Here is a 10077-nt window from a genome sequence, read left to right on the forward strand (position 1 = left end):
CTTTTTCTCTTCTGTATCAATGCAGTAAAACAGTTAGAACTTAAACCTCTTCAAACCGGCAGAGCAAATAATCCAGAAATGGAACGATGTGCACCGCATATTTAATTATTAGACAGTATAAACTCTTAATTGAAACAATGGAAATTATGGACATAATGTTGCCAAGAATTGAGTATGGGTGTGCGCAAGAGGATTACTTCGTGATACAATTAAAACCTTTAATAAGGAAGATACCTAAGTAAGTTTATTGAATAAGATAATGCTATTTAAGCTGGAATCTTTTGAACTATTTGAGGGCACTTCAATGATGTGATGCGACAGACGGACAAAGATAAACGTTTCCCTTCTATTATGATAGCGGGACACAAGAACTTTCTTGTTCTTCATGAATTATAGAAATGTTACCCGTTGATATGCTTAAAAGCATGATTCCTTTTACACATGGCCACAATGACAAATGAAAGAATTGTGAATCTATAGTGTTTTTGTATTCAAAATATGAGTAACAATGGAAATGTGAGGAAATAATTTCATTCGTTTTTTTCTCCTCATAGAATTACATTGAAGCAGTTTCATCTTACTGGAAAATCAATATGATTCAAATATTGGCTATTTTCAATATGTATAGATGTGATTTTGGCCGTGAGTTATTCATTTGATTTAAATATACCGACACTTACCAGAAATATGGACTAAAACAATTAACTTTTTTCCACTTTGCAACATTTAACCTATTTGATAATGAATGTACACATTTATTGTCTTAAATAAGTCTCTTTCTATTTAATTCATAACCGATAGATAAAGAGAGTATTTGGACTATTAGAAAGTATTCGAGTTTGCTCTACAAATTACTTTCATTTTTAAAAAAAGAATGTGGTCAGTTTATCTCAGATACTTCAAAATTTTAGTTTATAGCTAGGCGCTGATTGAAATTTGTATTTCAGATGTCTAAAGATACTGTAGATTATACAGCTCAGTGTTTGCGAAATACATTTTGTGCATCTTCCATTGTCATCACAAGTTGATATCCATGTATCAACAAATCATATCCATAATATCCCAAGTGGTCTAGTGGCTAGGATTCCGCGCTCTCACCGCGGCGGCCGGGGTTCGATTCCCCGCTTGGGAAACTTTTGTTTTAATCTATATCGTGCAAATATAACATAAAGTTTCATCTTTACAAAGATAAGAAAAATTGTAGAAATTATATCTACGTTTCGACTTTCTGATCAAAAACAGTTTTTCTTAGGTGAAAGAGATTAATCACAACCAAAGTATTTGATTAAACATTACATTTATTCTCGCAAAAATTTAGTGTAAACACCAAAGGAAAACATTTTTAATACAGTGCTTCCATTATTCACTCGGCCAAATCGTGTCATATATGAATGATTTTATATACGCTTTCAAATGATTCGATTTTTATGAAGCTCTCTGAACAATTTACAGCGTTTGCCAACGTTTAAGCATATTTAACACTAATTAATTTTATATTTAACGAAAATGAATTCACGATTGATTTTGGTGTATCGAGTTCCTCCTTTCCAATTTAAATGTTCTTGAAGTATCATTGTGATAATATCGATTATTAAATGGATAAAGAATATCGAATCTTGTTAATAGCAATATGACGCGTATAATTAGTATGAATGTGACGTCATAATATTACGCAGGTGCCTAGTATGAATAACGTCTGACATGATGTCTTTAATATGTATCGTACCGCAAATTTGAACAATGTAAAAGCGATGTAATATTGATCAAGTCATGAGTCTCTGCAGGGACAAACAATGAGCTGTTTCGATTTATTAAATATATTACGATATTACGGCACTTTGTCCTTGAATCACGAAATAAATTGACGGGGTGGGAGACTTAGCCAACGTGGTCTTTAAATAAAGCGTAACCCTAATAGCATGAAAGTAATGTCACTGGAAATGCTAATGACTGCTGCCATTTTCTTTAGTGTCCTCCGCATGATTGTTTGCGGAACAGAAAGAATAAAAACATGTACGTTTCCGTTACGTTTATCCTATGTTCTTTTCTCAGTCACAGGAGTTATTCACAGATGTCCCTTATTTATTTTAATTCCCTGTTAAATTCAATAAATATTTCTTATAACAGAGGCACATCAGACTGCGAAAGAGCGTACACAGGAGGCAAAGAGCTAGATCTGTATGGCGTCACGTGACATCATTCAACCCAAAAACGTTTAAATCGTTTCTTACTTATAACTTCTTTATAAAACTTTAATTTCAGACTAGTTTTATGGTGAATTGTGGTTCACAAATAATTGCTAAAGGTCGAAAATACAAGTATCCAAATAAAATTATATACCAATAAAAAAGCTCTGTATTTTCAGTTTGAAGACTGTGTATCCTGAATCAATTTTCTTCAAAGGCATCTATTGAGGAAGAAATAGAACCTAAGTGTATTTCCTAAGGCCAAACCTAGGCAACCGAATAGGACTGCAATGGCGGATGTTGAACCATCCACCCTTGAAATACGCGGTCTGCGCTCTACCATACAAGCTACCGCACCTACCTACATTGAATAAATGAAACGTCAATACGTCAAAGCTGATCAATCAATCAATACCCCATTTATGGTAGCTTCAGTGCCATCACCTCCCCGATCCATCTCGCTGTGGCAATAGCGTCGGATATCTTTATTTAATTAACAGTGTGCTACGAACGGACGAATATTCACTGTATGATGCAGTCTCCATTGAGGCCCATATGACGATTGAAATAATAGAAAACTGGGCCATGAACGGACCGATATTCTAGAAAAAATCCGCCTTCGAATGTTCCACAAGCGAGAAACAACAAGCTACAGGAAACTGGACATCAGCTCTTGCACAGTGTTGGCCGGAACTTGATATTCAATCGTGGAAAGACAAATGCTATTCTTTACTAGAATCGTCCCATTGCGCATACCAAGTGAAATCAAGTACATAATGAGAACGAAAGTGAAATGTAAGTTACAGAAATTCCAAGAGGATAGTAAGTAAAATATAGTCCAACTTTCATCAGTTTCGGTGTAGTGCACGAGGTGTATATATGTCTCAAAATCAATTAAGTGTCGGCTGGAATCAGATTAGTAACAATATCGCCTCTTTCAGATGTAAGCTGTGATGACCCTGCAACACTGGCGACATATAGTTGTTTTCGGTCGTTTTTATTCTGTTTCTTCTGAATTTCATTTGAATTTGAGACTTCAGCGGTCAAATGATTTGTTTCACCAATTGCAAATATGCTTATTACCAACTTTAATAAATGTTCATAAAGATTACAAATTGTTTCAAAACCTTATGTATGATTTATTCGTGCATTTATATGATGTGTAGTTATCGAGTGAACAATGAAGCATATCAATTAAGTATCCCTGGCTTTTGTCATTGTTCAAATGAAAGATTTGCAACTTTCAATTGTTTTTGTAGTTAGTACCCGTTTTTCTTTAATCGAAAAATGCCGCCTTTATTACCAGATTCACAACAAATAACTTGTAAAGGTTCTGGTAATGTATCAGATTATTTTGTACTGGACTATATAAACGAATCACATCCATGTTAAACTCCAAACGGTTAATTAAAGATCACATATCTCTCTCTCCATCTATCTCTCTCTCTCTCTCTCTCTCTCTCTGTCTCTGTGTTCTTCTGTAAAATAGTATATGTTTTTATGATTTTATTTCCCGTTATCTCCCCAATACCAGTTTTGATCGCAAGAGCAAAACAATGCATAGGATCAAAATTATCTACCCAGTGTAGCCACCAAACCTAATTATGGACATTTAAGACGCCTCGACATACTTGATATTCGGGAAGACAATAGAAGCTTTCTAGAGATATATGTTCAATAAAAGACTACTCAAGTAGACTTAAGTGTTGTTCTTAAAAAATATTTCTAACGATTCAAAATATACATGTTTTCTTTCCTTAAATTTTTAGGAAATAATGTCTAAGACAGGACTGGGAAACTACGGCCCGAGCGGCCCGCCAAGGGCTTTCATGAGGCCCGCCAAAGGTTTTCATGCGGCCTAGGAACAAGTCATCATTCGCACTGACTTTATTTATCTTACCCTGTTCATCAAATAAATGTGCTTCTTTTGAAGTTTATGTTTAAGTTTTCAAATATCAACAACATATTAGCAACTGAAAATTAATTATTAAGTTATTTAGAAAAACCTTTTGTTTTTGCTATTTCAAATAGGCCCGTGACAAGGTGTGAATTTGTGTCTGCGGCACTTGCACTGGAAAGTTTGCCCACCTCTGGTCTAAGACATCTTGAAGTAATCCATGATTTATAGTACTAAGTTTATACGACAGATTTGCTTCCCATATGATTATATCTTACGGCGAGGTTAAGAACTGATTGTCCGTTAAGATGTATCTAATATTGTTTTCTTTTGATAGAAACTTTCCATCATTGCCATACATAAATCTCGAGTAAATTGTACAAGAACCGTTCTATTTTATCTTAACACGTCATTTGTAGTTCATCGTACGCGTTATGACCACCGCATAACACTAAAATATATACATAGATGTTTACTTTGGTGGCATTTTAAAATAATGTTCTTGTGAAAAGTTATTTTCAATGTCGAGCTGCTCTTTCTTTATAAAAAAAGGTTATAAACAAAGAAAAGCTTGTTCTTCAATCTTCAAACATCAAGTCATGCGCGTCACCACCCTAATAATTCTTTGCGCTATTATGCATCAACGTAGCAAATCAAGATAGCCTCTGTTTCCCACCTGGTTACACTTTTCTTGTTGACATTGGTCCTGAAGAAAAGAGGATAACTAATTGCTTTTCATACATTGCAATGGTCAACGGTAAATGATAGTTGACCAATAAAGAAACAAACAAACCGCCTTGAGTAGGTAAGAAATCAAATATTTTCTTGGCGAGGAAGTATGGCATAGTAACCAAGCGTTTTACTTACGCGCTGAACTCGCAATTATAATCCCAACAAGACAGTTTGGAGAGAAAGAAAAACTACAGTATGAAGTGGTCTAGTGGTTAGGATTCCGCGCTCTCACCGCGGCGACCGGGGTTTGTTTCCCTGCTTGGGAAACTTTTGTCTTAATCTATCTCGTGCAAAGGTAACATAAAGTTTTATTTATGCAAGGATAAGCAATATATTATAAATTATATCTACATTTCGACTTTCTGATCAAAAACAGTTTTTCTTAGGTGAAAGAGATTAATCACAATCAAAGTATTTTATAAAACATTGCATTTATTCTCGCAATAATTTAATGTAAACACCACAGGAAAACATTTTCAATACAGTGCTTCCTTTATTCACTCGGCCAAATTGTGTCATTTATGAATGATTTTATATACCTTTTAAATGATTCGATTTTTATGAAGCTCTCTGAACAATTTACAGCGTTTGCCAACGTTTAAGCATACTTAAAACTAATTAATGTTATATTTAACGAAAATGAATAAATGATTGATGTTGGTGTATCGAGTTCCTCCTTTCCAATTTAAATCTTCTTAAAATGTCATGTGATAATATCGATTATTAAATGGATAAAGAATATCGAATCTTGTTAATAGCAATATGACGCGTATAATTAGTATGAATGTGACGTCATAATATTACGCAGGTGCCTAGTATGAATAAAGTCTGACATGATGTCTTTAATATGTATCGTACCGCAAAATTGAACAATGTAAAAGCGATGTAATATTGATCAAGTCATGAGTCTCTGCAGGGACAAACAATGAGCTCTTTCGATTTATTAAATATATTACGATATTAGGGCACTTTGTACTTGAATAACAAAAAAATGTTGACGCTGGGGGGAGGAGACTTAGGCAACATGGTCTTTAAATAAAGCGTAATCCTATTATCTTGAAAGTAATGTCACTGGAAATGCTAACGATTACTGCCATTTTCTTTAGTGTCCTCCGCATGATTGTTTGCGGAACAGAAAGAATAAAAACATGTACGTTTCCGTTACGTTTATCCTATGTTCTTTTCTCAGTCATAGGAGTTATTCAGATATGCCCCATATTTATTTTAATTCACTGATAAAATCAATAAATATTTCTTATAACAGAGGCACATCAGACTGCGAAAGAGAGTACACAAGAGGCAAAGAGCTACATCTGTATGGCGTCACGTGACATCATTCAGCCCAAAAATGATTAAATCGCTTCTTACTTATAATTTCTTTATACAATTTTTTTTTCAGACTGGTTTTATGGTGAATTATGGTTCACAAATAATTGCTAAAGGTGGAAAATACACGCATCCAAATAAAGTTATATACCAATAAAAAAAACTCTATATTTTCAGTTTGAAGACTGTGTATCCTGTATCAATTTTCTTCAAAGGCATCTATTGAGGAAGAAATAGAACCTAAGTGTAATACCTAAAGCCACAGGTAGGTAACCGACTAGGGCTGGAATGGCGGATGTTGAACCATCGACCCTTGAAATACGAGGTCTGCGCTCTACCATACAAGCTACCGCAACTACCGACATTGAATTAGTGAAACGTCAATACGTCAAAGCTGATCAATCAATCAATGCCCAATTTGTGGTAGCTTCAGCACCATTACCTCCCCGATACATCTCGCAGTGTCAATAGCGTAACATATATTTATTTAATTAACAGTGTGCTACGAACGGACGGATATTCACTATATGATGCAGTCTCCATTGAGGCCCATATGACGATTGAAAGAATAGAAAGCTGGGCCATGAACGGAGGTTTAATGTGTCACTATTTTCAAATACTTTACAAGTATGGGGACTTTACAGAACCCCAATCTTTGAATGTGCTGTTTTGGGAAATTTAAAACTTGTTTACATCCTTCATAACTTGTGTCTCTAAAAGTGCAAATAATCAGACAGAAGACAATATGTTGTAGAAGAAGGTATTATTTTCAGTTATTATATTTATTACCATTATCAAACCAATTTATAAATAATAAACCGATCAAAGTAACTTAAATATCGAGATTCTCTTAAGCTTGGTTCAAAATTTACTGCTAAATAAAATTGCTATCCTATTATTGAGCTGTAATATACTTGATATTATTGATTCAGTTGTGAAATATATCATAAAATTATATTCCATGTCTTTTATCACAACTTATAATCAGTTAAGTTGTTGTTGTTATTGTAGGGCTTAACGCCATTTTTCAGCACACGATAGGCTATACATGGCGGCCAGTATTAATGGAGGAGGAACAACCCGGGAAATCCCGGGAAAGAACCACCGACCCTCGAGAAGCTACTGGCAAGCTTTCTCGCATATCCACATTGGCCGAATCCGAGACTCGAACCCATGCAGACAGAGGTGAGATGGCAGTGATCCGTAACGGAGATCGCTTTAGATCACTCGGCCACTCGGGCCCCTAATCAGTTAAGTACCAAATCAAATACTCAATAACGAGAGATACACATTAAACTTTATAAGTTGTACATCTTTCTCAAGCAAGTTAGAGATGCAATATCAGCTGTTAGTCACGTGGCTAACACATGTTAAGTAGCAGCATGGATGCTTATTTATGGCGGGAAGTTGATTTTCGCCTTTAGAATAGCTGATAACGCTTTTTATGTGGACTTACTGATTGGAAAAAATCGAATTAGTGAAATGCAAGATGAGTACAGATTCTTGTTAATAATGTTCATAGCAAAAGTGCAATCACCGAAGGAATTCAAGAATGTATGAAAGGTTTTTAGCTTTTTCTACTGAATTATATGGAGGTCTTTATTTAAATAGAATTCAGTTTCAGATCCTGTAGCATTTTCGCGGTCTTTCTTAGTTCTCAGTATGTGGTCTTTATTGAATTAATGTTTCTTGAAGTGTTCTATGGAACCTATTGATTGTTTTCACAAATCACTGTTGCCGTTTAAACCCGTCATTTCCATCTTCAGAGAGTTTTCAGTTTATTTCTATGTTTCTTTCGTTCTCTTCTTTTTCTCTTCTGTATCAATGCAGTAAAACAGTTAGAACTTAAACCTCTTCAAACCGGCAGAGCAAATAATCCAGAAATGGAACGATGTGCACCGCATATTCAATTATTAGACAGTATAAACTCTTAATTGAAACAATGGAAATTATGGACATAATGTTGCCAAGAATTGATTATGGGTGTGCCCAAGAGGATTACTTCGTGATACAATTAAAACCTTTAATAAGGAAGATACCTAAGTAAGTTTATTGAATAAGATAATGCTATTTAAGCTGGAATCTTTTGAACTATTTGAGGGCACTTCAATGATGTGATGCGACAGACGGACAAAGATAAACGTTTCCCTTCTATTATGATAGCGGGACACAAGAACTTTCTTGTTCTTCATGAATTATAGAAATGTTACCCGTTGATATGCTTAAAAGCATGATTCCTTTTACACATGGCCACAATGACAAATGAAAGAATTGTGAATCTATAGTGTTTTTGTATTCAAAATATGAGTAACAATGGAAATGTGAGGAAATAATTTCATTCGTTTTTTTCTCCTCATAGAATTACATTGAAGCAGTTTCATCTTACTGGAAAATCAATATGATTCAAATATTGGCTATTTTCAATATGTATAGATGTGATTTTGGCCGTGAGTTATTCATTTGATTTAAATATACCGACACTTACCAGAAATATGGACTAAAACAATTTACTTTTTTCTACTTTGCAACATTCCACCTATTTGATAATGAATGTACACATTTATTGTCTTAAATAAGTCTCTTTCTATTTAATTCATAACCGATAGATAAAGAGAGTATTTGCACTATTAGAAAGTATTCGAGTTTGCTCTACAAATTACTTTCATTTTTAAAAAAAGAATGTGGTCAGTTTATCTCAGATACTTCAAAATTTTAGTTTATAGCTAGGCGCTGATTGAAATTTGTATTTCAGATGTCTAAAGATACTGTAGATTATACAGCTCAGTGTTTGCGAAATACATTATGTGCATCTTCCATTGTCATCACAAGTTGATATCCATGTATCAACAAATCATATCCATAATATCCCAAGTGGTCTAGTGGCTAGGATTCCGCGCTTTCACCGCGGCGGCCGGGGTTCGATTCCCCGCTTGGGAAACTTTTGTTTTAATCTATATCGTGCAAATATAACATAAAGTTTTATCTTTACAAAGATAAGAAAAATTGTAGAAATTATATCTACGTTTCGACTTTCTGATCAAAAACAGTTTTTCTTAGGTGAAAGAGATTAATCACGATCAAAGTATTTGATTAAACATTACATTTATTCTCGCAAAAATTTAGTGTAAACACCAAAGGAAAACATTTTTAATACAGTGCTTCCATTATTCACTCGGCCAAATCGTGTCATATATGAATGATTTTATATACGCTTTCAAATGATTCGATTTTTACGAAGCTCTCTGAACAATTTACAGCGTTTGCCAACGTTTAAGCATATTTAACACTAATTAATTTTATATTTAACGAAAATGAATTCACGATTGATTTTGGTGTATCGAGTTCCTCCTTTCCAATTTAAATGTTCTTGAAGTATCATTGTGATAATATCGATTATTAAATGGATAAAGAATATCGAATCTTGTTAATAGCAATATGACGCGTATAATTAGTATGAATGTGACGTCATAATATTACGCAGGTGCCTAGTATGAATAACGTCTGACATGATGTCTTTAATATGTATCGTAACGCAAATTTGAACAATGTAAAAGCGATGTAATATTGATCAAGTCATGAGTCTCTGCAGGGACAAACAATGAGCTCTTTCGATTTATTAAATATATTCCGATATTACGGCACTTTGTACTTGAATCACGAAATAAATTGACGGGGTGGGAGACTTAGCCAACGTGGTCTTTAAATAAAGCGTAACCCTAATAGCATGAAAATAATGTCACTGGAAATGCTAATGACTACTGCCATTTCCTTTAGTGTCCTCCGCATGATTGTTTGCGGAACAGAAAGAATAAAAACATGTACATTTCCGTTACGTTTATCCTATGTTCTTTTCTCAGTCACAGGAATTATTCACAGATGTCCCTTATTTATTTTAATTCCCTGTTAAATTCAATAAATATTTCTTATAACAGAGGC

General features: G+C 34.2%; 2 non-coding genes across 2 annotated transcripts; both read left to right on the forward strand.

The window, feature by feature from the left end:
* The first annotated feature begins 1060 nt into the window (after positions 1–1060).
* Trnae-cuc (transfer RNA glutamic acid (anticodon CUC)) lies at positions 1061–1132 on the forward strand. Its single transcript has one exon. It is a non-coding gene; the product is annotated as a tRNA-Glu (tRNA).
* A 7874-nt stretch (positions 1133–9006) lies between these two features.
* Trnae-uuc (transfer RNA glutamic acid (anticodon UUC)) lies at positions 9007–9078 on the forward strand. Its single transcript has one exon. It is a non-coding gene; the product is annotated as a tRNA-Glu (tRNA).
* The last annotated feature ends 999 nt before the right edge of the window (positions 9079–10077 follow it).

Source organism: Sinohyriopsis cumingii, chromosome 3 (genome assembly GCF_028554795.1).
Source record: "Sinohyriopsis cumingii isolate HCF-2022 chromosome 3, ASM2855479v2, whole genome shotgun sequence".
In the NCBI taxonomy this organism is placed as follows: domain Eukaryota; kingdom Metazoa; phylum Mollusca; class Bivalvia; order Unionida; family Unionidae; genus Sinohyriopsis; species Sinohyriopsis cumingii.